This window comes from Rattus norvegicus, chromosome 6 (assembly GCF_036323735.1).
Source record: "Rattus norvegicus strain BN/NHsdMcwi chromosome 6, GRCr8, whole genome shotgun sequence".
Taxonomy (NCBI): Eukaryota; Metazoa; Chordata; class Mammalia; order Rodentia; family Muridae; genus Rattus; species Rattus norvegicus.
In genome coordinates, this window is record NC_086024.1 from 39,033,924 (window position 1) to 39,045,322 (window position 11,399).

Sequence of the window (11,399 nt, forward strand, 5' to 3'; positions counted from 1 at the left end):
TAATTGTGTGTGTGTGTGTGTGTGTGTGTGCATGACAGAGAGAGAGAGAGAGAGAAGAAAATACTGTACATCTTAATAGTAGTACAGCCTTTAAATTAAAGCATTTTAAAAACCCACATATGAATGCAATTTAAAGTTGGTCAAAGTGCAGGAAGATAAAATGTTCTCTATTCTGGTGGCAGTATGCACCTCCTTTCATTTTCCTGAAGCTTGATCTGTTAACATAAAGCAAAAACACTAAAAGCTTTCCTAACTAATTAATGAAAATAGTCATAAATCCATGGAAGTATTTGCATCCACTTAGATATGTGCTGAAAAATACATAATACAGACAAGTTCTCACCAAAAAGTCTACACTGTGAAGATAGGAAAAGTACCAGTAGTATTTGTAATTAATGGAGCAATGTGAAGCCATCACTTTTCCTAAGATGCTAGTATTAAATTTAAATGTTGTGTTAAATATTTAATATCAACTTACAAAAATTCAAGGTGTTTTACATGCCAAATAATACCATTATTTTATTTTAAAACATGTACCCTAAAGTATAGAAGGCATCTCCATTTTATCAGTCATTTTTATGTACTTACTGATGTCAGTGCAAAGTTTCTTTTGTTCTTTTTTAGTTCAAGCTATCAATTAATGCTTTCCACAGTAATTTCTTATAGTGAGAAAAGCATAGCATAGAAGAACATTTTAAAAAGTTTTAAGTAATGGTGTTTATACACTCGGCCCAACTAAAGTCAGTAACTTGCCCTTATGATCCTAGTGGTTTCTAAAAAGAGAAGGCAATGAAGGCAACATTATCTATTACTAGGTAGCCTTCTTCTCATCAGTGCATCATTTAACATCATTATTATGTCTGCAAAGATTTAACAGATATAGACACGCATCACACTTCAAGACTCTAACACGCACACACACACACAACATCACATATATGCAATGATTTTTCTTAAAGTGTGTGTGTATCTAATATATATATTTTAGATATCACTGGAGGACAGGAGGCTCAACTGATGGAAGTCCAAAGACCTGGTTTGAGCCCTAGAATCCATGGGAAAAAGGCAGATGTGGCCAAATGCATTTGAAACTGACCTTCAGATTTTTGCCGTGACATGCACATGATTCCTCCGCATGCATACAGACACACACACACACACACACACACACACACACACACACTTTAAGAAAAATCATCGCATTTTTGTCATTGTAGTAACATATCATATGTTGTAATAGAAAAATAACATATGAAAAGGTAAATCACACCTGAGTTCAATTGTCGGTGCCTCATGCCCGCACCAACATGTTATGGAGAATTTGGCGAAAGCCTACGGGATTAAAGAAACACACACACACAGGTTATTCGTGTCAAGTCAGGAGAGGAAGAGAGAGACTCCTCTAACTTTATTCACCACTTATATACCCAAGTTCCCCAGGTAGAAAGTATCTGGGAAGCACAGTGGGAAACCCTGGCTCTTGACTACCTGGCTCATGATTTCCATAACCAAAGACTGACTAAAGAGACCTGAATTAATTAGGGAGAAATCCGAGAAGACCAGCCTAAATCTCAAGGAGAAAGGCTGAGAAAGCAAAAGGCAGGAGTGAATTGACCACCGCCCAGGTGTGGCCCAGGTGTGGCCCAGGTGTGTCGGTTCCACATGCATCGCCGGGCTCAGCAGGGGTCCTGCAGTGGAGACAGCGGGTGTTTGCTCAGGAGATACGTGGTATTTGTTCGGGCTGAAAGCATTCCGTTATTATTTTCTTCCTGTGCCATAAATTCATGGGAGAGGCTTTTGTCCAGCAATCTCAAGACTTTATGGCCATACAGTCACAAAGCGGCCAGGCCCAAATCCAATACGGCTCCCTACATTCAATCTTTTTGTTTGATTTGTATATTGTTTGATAATTTCATACACATATATAATGTTTTCATCAAATATATCCCCTATTTCCTACTCATCCAATTTCTTACCTATTCCCCATACCACATTTCCCTCCCAACTTCATGTGATTGAAAACAAAACAAAACAAAAACCTTATTGAGCCCATTTAGTGCTAACTACATGCACAAGGTCCTACATGTACATGTTACTAAACCCATGCACGCACAGGTAACATTGAGTGGAACCAGAGACTGTATCACTTTGAGAATATTCTATTCTACAAAACTCTAGCATTCTTAATGAACTAAGTCTTGAATCAAGCTAGTATCATAATATCCTTATGTTGACCAGTAAATACCTATCAATTAAGTAGTTCTGGTTTTCAGTCTTCTATAAATACTGTCTCTATGCCAATTCCAGTACTAGGATCGGGCTACATCATTTAAATGATGAAGAGATGATTTGTTTCTTTGGGAATCTTATATTTCAGTGAAGAAGCAAGATAGAAAAGGCGAAAGGTGATTGTAACCTAGCTTAAATCAAATGCAAATGTATCCTAAAAGGAGAGGAAGTTATAGAAAGGGGTGTGGGAAGTTTGAAAGGAGGGAAGGGCCGGAGAAGCCATTGAGAAACTGCTCCCAAAGGCCAGAGTTTGGGGTGGAGACAAGGGCTGATTTTTTGCTAAGGCTACCATGGATATTGATGTTAGGGTAGTATTAGACTGTCCTTAATCCCAGAACTGGACTGTAAAACAAGTATTTTGAAAAATGGCAAGATTTTTTCCCCATCTTTCATTATACCAGTAATACTGCTAAGTGCTTATTTTGAAAGGGAGAAACACGAGTCAGTTGGATCAGGGTCCACAGACACACCCTAAACTCTGGACACTTTATCTCCTCATCAATTGTGCCTGAAACACTAATCTCAACATTCAGAGATAAAATGACATTTACACAGTGCCAATCTCAGAGGACATTAGGAGGCAACTCTGTATCTCTTTTTTCTGAGGAAACTCACAGACCAGTGCCTCATCCCAGACAATGAGAGCGCCTGGCAAAGCTACTTGCCTGGAGACATGAGTGTGAGACACTGGAACCTCTTGGCTCCTCTCCCCCAGTGATAAGTTACTCCTTTGAACTTTCTGCATGTAAGGGGGTTCTCCCTTATCATTTATAGAAAGCACTGTAATAGCCAAAGAGAAAATTTCTTACACTCCACATCCATCAATAGCTTGTGTACATGGAATGTTGTATTTTATAAGTGGTGAATCATATTTATGCAATCATATCTGTTTTCATAGTGACCCTGGTGCAAGCTGATGATAAGTCCTTTGGACTCACATTTCTCTGCATTTCTTCATGGGTAACACACAGACGTGCAACTGAACTTACAGTTTACCTCAGCGGCCGTTCCGTCTTTCCTAGCTAATTGGGTTGACTTCTTGAGTTTACTTTGCTAAAATGTGTTGAGCTAGAGACTCCCAGTGCCAAAGCAACTCCCTCATAGACTTGGCCTCACTTGGAAACTGCATTAATGTTTCTTCAGGCTTCCAAGTAGTGACTACTTCAAGAAGAGCTCAAAGCTACATTAGAAAAGTCAATACAGCTTGAAACAGGAATACTTTTCAGACTTGAAATGAAAACATGCATTAGATTTTTTTTAAACGATGAACTGAGAAAATAGGGAGCTAAGAAAACAAAGAGTGCTGTATAAAAACCCTCTGGTGGCTTTGAAATTTAAATTCTTCAGAGTTTTTTGTGTTTTTTTTTTTCAAAAGTAAGCAAATTCGCCCTGTAATACTGTATTACTCAGTATGTTCCAGAATGACCCATGTTAGTCATGGAATTAAAGCAATGTGAGATTATTGGATATGTGCATGTTCACAGACAATTCTCTGTCAAATTCCACTTCTACCACTTGGAAGCCTTATCCCTTGCAGGCTGTTTCGTACCCTTTTCTGAGCCATGAAAACCAAATCTAGCAAAGTAGAAATTATATATAGCGAGATGATTTGTGTAAAGGATTCACTGGATAGCAAATATTTGAGAAGCCATGGATATGTTGACATATGGATGCTGACAAAAGAACACTGGTATTGTGTCTTAAACGAGCTGAAAAAAATCCAACAGGTTGTGGAACTTTAATCACTGTTGGTAGAAATATAAATTAGTTCAGCCACTATAGAAGCCACTGTGAAGGTTTCTTTAAAAATTAAAGAGAATTATCATATGATTCAGCTATTCTACTTCTGGGTATATACTTAAAGGACTCGAGATCAAACTATGGCAAAGACACTCGCATAGCCACGTTAAGTGCACAGTGTCAAGTTGAGGTATCAACCAGATGCTTAACAGAGTGAATGTGTAAATAAAGCATGGCGTGTGAGTGCAAGAGAGTTTTATTCACTCATGAGGAAGAAGGAATGAATTATTACATTTGCAGGAAAATGAATGGGACTGTAGATAGCCTTATGAAGCAAAATAAAAATACTCATAAAATAGGTTTTCTTCCATTTGTGGTCTTAGGGTTGTGTGTAGATGTACAAAACTATTTATATGGATTATATGAAAGCAGGAAGGAAAAAAAAAGTACCAGTGGAAGTAGAAAAGGGAAAGAGGGAAAAGAGGAGGATATGAGGTGAGTCATGTCAAAGTACACGATGTAAGTGAGATTGTCTTTATGTAACTTAATGTCATGTATAATGAATCTCTATCCCCCTAAATCAAATATGGACTAAGTTAGGGTAGAGTTTATTCTTTTAGGAAAACAGCTATATGTGTATACAAGCATATAAACACATATATACATGCATGCATTTAACATACACACAGGGAGGGAGAGAAAGAGAGCTAATCTTTCTAAAAATAGTTTACATCCATTTATTTCTCCATATGCACAAATCTTGGGATATAGCATTTTCTTAATAACTTAGCATCTTAGATCCTGCTACTCCAGTGGCCTTCTGAAATCCACAATGCCTGTCATTTGCCCTAAGTATTTTCACACTGCAACTTAATGTTGTATTTCCTTGACCTATTATTAGTGGAAATGAGATACAGGTGATTTTTTTTTAATTTCAAAAGTATACAAACTTCCATTGATAAAAGACGATGGACATCGAGGACTGTCTAGATGTTATTGCAGGATGGAACTTAGACCTCTTCAAATGTAAAATATTTTAGGAGAAAGTAAAACATACCATAGCATAAACACAGTATTCTATTCTTCCCAAAATGTAAATTATGTACCTATATTTTAACTTCCCATGAACATTTACAATAAGATGACAACTGCCCTAACTGATTCACTGTACAACTTCTTCCAGCCGTGACTCAACATTTTATGTCAATAAACATGCTTACAAACAGAGACTAAGTCCTTATCCCTGTAACATTTGTATCTATGCAATCATATTTCTCATGTTCTCTTAGCACTGACCTCTCAGACATACATGGGATAAGGCACTTAAATGTTTAAAGAGAGAACAAAACAAATTTTAAAGTATTTTTTTTTCCTCAACAAAAAGCCCCACAGACTTTGATGATGAAAATCCGACTCAATAATACTATTTCCAAGAGAAGGAATTTTCCTATGTTTTCCGATGATTTAATTAGAGTACATTGGCATATTCATTCTGGCAGAAGCCAAGAAACCTATATGCATTCTTTCAGTGCCAAGAAATAGAAACCGGGAGGTATTTAGAGTATTTTATAGTGATTTACTCACTCCGTATGATAAAATTTTCCAGCTTCAAGCTCAGCTAATAGTAATTTAATTACAACATTTTATAGAAATACAAAGCCAGATTTACTCAGTGGCCAGAAGCAGGGCCAGCTGGAATTAGAGAGCTGGTACAAGATGACTTAATATCCTTGGGCTTCTACGGTTTTGCTTAGAAAATTTCCTTGTCTATAAAACTAGCTTCCTATGGACCTTCCTTCTATCAAGGAAATGGATCAAACTCAGTTTGTGCTGAAGCACAGATTGAGCCAAGAACAATCCAATTATCCTAAGAAATGGAATGTAAGCCAGCCCTTCTCAGGAAGATGGGATGTCAGGTTTGGACCAGGGAGCTCAGAGAAATGTCTAGTGTTGTCTCGGGTGAAATTGTGTCCTGGCTTTACTCTTGGTCTAAAGTCTCTGCTACTGGCCTTGAGTTTGGTTCTGAGACTGTTCTAGACACGTAGGATCGATGGATCCTGCTATTTGGCCTATTTTGTTATACACCATAAAATATATGAGCAACGCTTCTTTATTTTCATTATTGACCTTAAGCTTATATAATAATCACGAGAAACTGTATAATTAGGTATAGAATCTCAAGACAGACAGCACATTTTACTTTGAACAAGGAAAACCCTGTCATAGGCATTTGTCATTTCTAATGTTCTTTAATCCTTAAAGACTCTTGGTAGTGCATTCCCATTATCAAGGTTATTCAGTTTTTAATCACATGTTTAACATTTTATATGAATTATTTTTTCCATTAATAGACTGTAACTTTTAGAAAGTTGCATACTCTTCACAGGCCTCTGTTTTCTCTTCTGTACAGTAGAGAAAAAGTAATATTGAGTTCATAACATGTTTCAAAGATTGATTAAGGCAATATATGTTGCTAAGTCCTTAGAATCAGGTTTTGCACATTAGGCTATGTGATTTCAGTAAGCAATTTCAATGATAATGTTTATGGTGGTGATGATAACAAAAACTGGAATAATATTAATTTGTAGGTGGGAGCTGGGAAGATGGGTCTGACTATAAAATGCTTGCTGCTCAATCATGAAAACTTGAGTTCAATCTTCAACACATGTATGAAATGCCTGACATATCTGTACTCCCATTGTTGCGGAGGTAAAAATGAACTCTGGTATCAGTGAGAGTGCTTGTCTTAATAGCTAAGAAAAAAAGCAATCAAAGAAGACATCTGGTATTGTCATCTGGCTTCCATGTACATACACATACATGAATATACACACACACACACTTCACACACACACACACACACACACACACACACAGAGGACCATGCACAAGAAATATACAAACATATTTATAAATATATAAATACAATCTGTTCACATCATACGATATCGCTGGGCAGACCACTGTTAGTCAATATATAATTATTAATTCCAAGGTCTTAAGCACAGGAGGTATGGAAGCACTCAGTGAGCCAACACTTTTGAGAAAGCTGTCTTACCCCTGTAAGATAAACTATTCTGAGATAGACATTATAAAAAGTTATGTCAATTCAGTTTGCTCCTTTTGGATCCTGAGTCTCCCTAATACATGCTCTCCGTGTTTGAGCCATTGATCTTATCACAGAGTGTAAGTGGTAATAGCCAAAATGACAATGTTGACTTAGTGGTAGGCATTGTGACAGCAGAACCTAGACCAAAGAAAGGCATGGCATTTCATGACTTTCCAGTGTTTGAATGGCCAGACTAATCTTTGTCTGTGTGTGTCTTATCACTTCTCTTCCTCTTTTGTATAATACCATTGGCTAGGGGCTAATATACACACTTCCTCTATCTACCTTTCATAGAAGCCATGTTTTTTTTTTTTTTAATTTATATAATACTTAATAATAATTCTTTGGTTTCCGGGCAAACATCCCCCTCCCCCTCCCCTTCCTTATGGGTATTCCCCTCCCAACCCTCCCCCCATTGCCGCCCTCCCCCCAACAGTCTAGTTCACTGGGGGTTCAGTCTCAGCAGGACCCAGGGCTTCCCCTTCCACTGGTGCTCTTACTAGGATATTCATTGCTACCTATGAGGTCAGAGTCCAGGGTCAGTCCATGTATAGTCTTTAGGTAGTGGCTTAGTCCCTGGAAGCTCTGGTTGCTTGGCATTGTTGTACATATGGGGTCTCGAGCCCCTTCAAGCTCTTCCAGTTCTTTCTCTGATTCCTTCAACGGGGGTCCTATTTTCAGTTCAGTGGTTTGCTGCTGGCATTCGCCTCTGTATTTGCTGTATTCTGGCTGTGTCTCTCAGGAGCGATCTACATCCGGCTCCTGTCAGTCTGCACTTCTTTGCTTCATCCATCTTGTCTAATTGGGTGGCTGTATATGTATGGGCCACATGTGGGGCAGGCTCTGAATGGGTGTTCCTTCAGTCTCTGTTTTAATCTTTGCCTCTCTCTTCCCTGCCAAGGGTATTCTTGTTCCCCTTTTAGAGAAGGAGTGAAGCATTCACATTTTGATCATCCGTCTTGAGTTTCATTTGTTCTAGGCATCTAGGGTAATTCAAGCATTTGGGCTAATAGCCACTTATCAGTGAGTGCATACCATGTATGTCTTTTTGTGATTGGGTTAGCTCACTCAGGATGATATTTTCCAGTTCCAACCATTTGCTACGAATTTCATAAAGCCGTTGTTTTTTATAGCTGAGTAATATTCCATTGTGTAGATGTACCACATTTTCTGTATCCATTCCTCTGTTGAAGGGCATCTGGGTTCTTTCCAGCTTCTGGCTATTATAAATAAGGCTGCGATGAACATAGTGGAGCACGTGTCTTTTTTATATGTTGGGGCATCTTTTGGGTATATGCCCAAGAGAGGTATAGCTGGATCCTCAGGCAGTTCAATGTCCAATTTTCTGAGGAACCTCCAGACTGATTTCCAGAATGGTTTTACCAGTCTGCAATCCCACCAACAATGGAGGAGTGTTCCTCTTTCTCCACATCCTCGCCAGCATCTGCTGTCACCTGAGTTTTTGATCTTAGCCATTCTCACTGGTGTGAGGTGAAATCTCAGGGTTGTTTTGATTTGCATTTCCCTTATGACTAAAGATGTTGAACATTTCTTTAGGTGTTTCTCAGCCATTCGGCATTCCTCAGCTGTGAATTCTTTGTTTAGCTCTGAACCTTATTTTTTAATAGGGTTATTTGTCTCCCTGCGGTCTAACTTCTTGAGTTCTTTGTATATTTTGGATATAAGGCCTCTATCTGTTGTAGGATTGGTAAAGATCTTTTCCCAATCTGTTGGTTGCCGTTTTGTCCTAACCACAGTGTCCTTTGCCTTACAGAAGCTTTGCAGTTTTATGAGATCCCATTTGTCGATTCTTGATCTTAGAGCATAAGCCATTGGTGTTTTGTTCAGGAAATTTTTTCCAGTGCCCATGTGTTCCAGATGCTTCCCTAGTTTTTCTTCTATTAGTTTGAGTGTGTCTGGTTTGATGTGGAGGTCCTTGATCCACTTGGACCTAAGCTTTGTACAGGGTGATAAGCATGGATCGATCTTCATTTTTCTACATGTTGACCTCCAGTTGAACCAGCACCATTTGCTGAAAATGCTATCTTTTTTCCATTGGATGGTTTCGGCTCCTTTGTCAAAAATCAAGTGACCATAGGTGTGTGGGTTCATTTCTGGGTCTTCAATTCTATTCCATTGGTCTATCTGTCTGTCTCTGTACCAATACCATGCAGTTTTTATCACTATTGCTCTGTAATACTGCTTGAGTTCAGGGATAGTGATTCCCCCTGAAGTCCTTTTATTGTTGAGGATAGTTTTAGCTATCCTGGGTTTTTTGTTATTCCAGATGAATTTGCAAATTGTTCTGTCTAACTCTTTGAAGAATTGGATTGGTATTTTGATGGAGATTGCATTGAATCTGTAGATCGCTTTTGGTAAAATGGCCATTTTTACTATATTAATCCTGCCAATCCATGAGCATGGGAGATCTTTCCATCTTCTGAGGTCTTCTTCAATTTCTTTCTTCAGTGTCTTGAAGTTCTTATTGTACAGATCTTTTACTTGCTTGGTTAAAGTCACACCGAGGTACTTTATATTATTTGGCTCTATTATGAAGGGTGTCGTTTCCCTAATTTCTTTCTCGGCTTGTTTCTCTTTTATGTAGAGGAAGGCTACTGATTTATTTGAGTTAATTTTATACCCAGCCACTTTGCTGAAGTTGTTTATCAGCTTTAGTAGTTCTCTGGTGGAACTTTTAGGATCACTTAAATAAACTATCATATCATCTGCAAATAGTGATATTTTGACTTCTTCTTTTCTGATCTGTATCCCCTTGACCTCCTTTTGTTGTCTGATTGCTCTGGCTAGAACTTCAAGAACTATATTGAATAAGTAGGGAGAGAGTGGGCAGCCTTGTCTAGTCCCTGATTTCAGTGGGATTGAGAAGCCATGTTTTAATGATAGTATGATCAGTTCATTGAATGGCTAACCCCAAACTGTTACTAGTTACCACTGAATCTTGAGAGTCAGATCAATACACAGCGGTGACTACTATCTCTGCCGTTAGCAAGTGTACTCACAGGGCCTCCTCAATCTACTTAGGCAGCATTTACCCAGATATAAAATAAAAATAATGGTAGTTATCGTAAAAGTACTCAAAGCACTCAGAGTAGAACCTTTTTCTGATGTGTTATCACATGGACAAAGGTTAATAAGCTGTTTATTGTTTATTAAGGTTCATACTATGTGAGTTCTGTAGTATGAATGAACAGGTTTCAATGCTGATTAATCGAAGCCAGATAATTGTTTTTAAAACTATTTTTTCTTGCAGCATGACTATAAACTCATTTTCCAGCGCTCCTTTCAGTGAAGCAGAGCCCAAGATTGAAAGCACAATCCGGACAGAAGTTCATTAGCACATCCAGAACTGTTCTGTGAAAACTCTCGCCTGATTTTCCATTCTGTCTCCAGCTGTCAGCTGTGTGTTGACAATACAACAGAGGATTCCAGGACCCTGGATTTGGGAGATCTACAAGTGGAAAGACACTGGGTCCCGAATCACTGTGTGAAAGGCTACCTGCCAAATCCCCACACTGAAAATCATTTGAGTGAGTAAATAAAACTATTTTATGAAACTACTGAGGTCCGGGGCTGATTTGTTAGAGCCATAATCAATGACATATTGGAAAATGTTTAACAAGCAGCACTCTGAAAAACAGGCTCTGACTTGTAACATTTGCCAATTTCCATAGTGTAAATATTCCTATCTTGGCCAACTTCAAGTTACTAATGTGACGTTATTGAATACAGTTGCGAGGAGATTTGCACAATTAGTTCTCATGAGTCAGTGAGAGCTGACTGTGGGATAACATACTTGTGACAATCATTTCTTAACCTTTGTTACCAACAAATATGACCTTTTTCATTGTTATAATTGTGATGTAAATTAGAGACCGTTGAAACCAACTATCCACTGGTTCCTAACTGGCGGGACCGAGACAGTATCTTGCCTACTTGTTTTGCATACTGAAGAGAAAGAAAGAAGAAAGAAGGAGAGAAAATCTCACTATAATGAGAATTCTTATGGTGTGCTATGCTCGTGTTCTTATTTTGGTTTGGTCTTTGTGTTTTATGTTTCCTTGTCTTTCTACTTAGATGCCAGCATTACAAAAGAACCCAAAACTGAATTTAAAGCTTGTTTTGTCTACTGTGTTCTCAAGACACACAGAATGAAGCTTTCTTCTATGTATTTCTCCAGGGAAATTTTAACTCAAAATTTTGGATTGCAATAGAATATATTCCTGTGTTTGTATTTCCATTT

At 38.2% G+C, this 11,399-nt stretch overlaps 1 long non-coding RNA gene across 2 annotated transcripts in view; it reads left to right on the forward strand.

Moving 5' to 3' along the window:
* The window catches only part of LOC120103512 (uncharacterized), a 69,897-nt gene extending 59,189 nt beyond the window's left edge, over positions 1–10,708 (forward strand). For both annotated transcript variants that reach the window (XR_005505798.2, XR_005505797.2), the window contains one exon: positions 10,410–10,708. This is a non-coding gene — a long non-coding RNA (uncharacterized LOC120103512). The remainder of the gene's footprint in view (positions 1–10,409) is intronic.
* Positions 10,709–11,399: the final 691 nt, after the last annotated feature.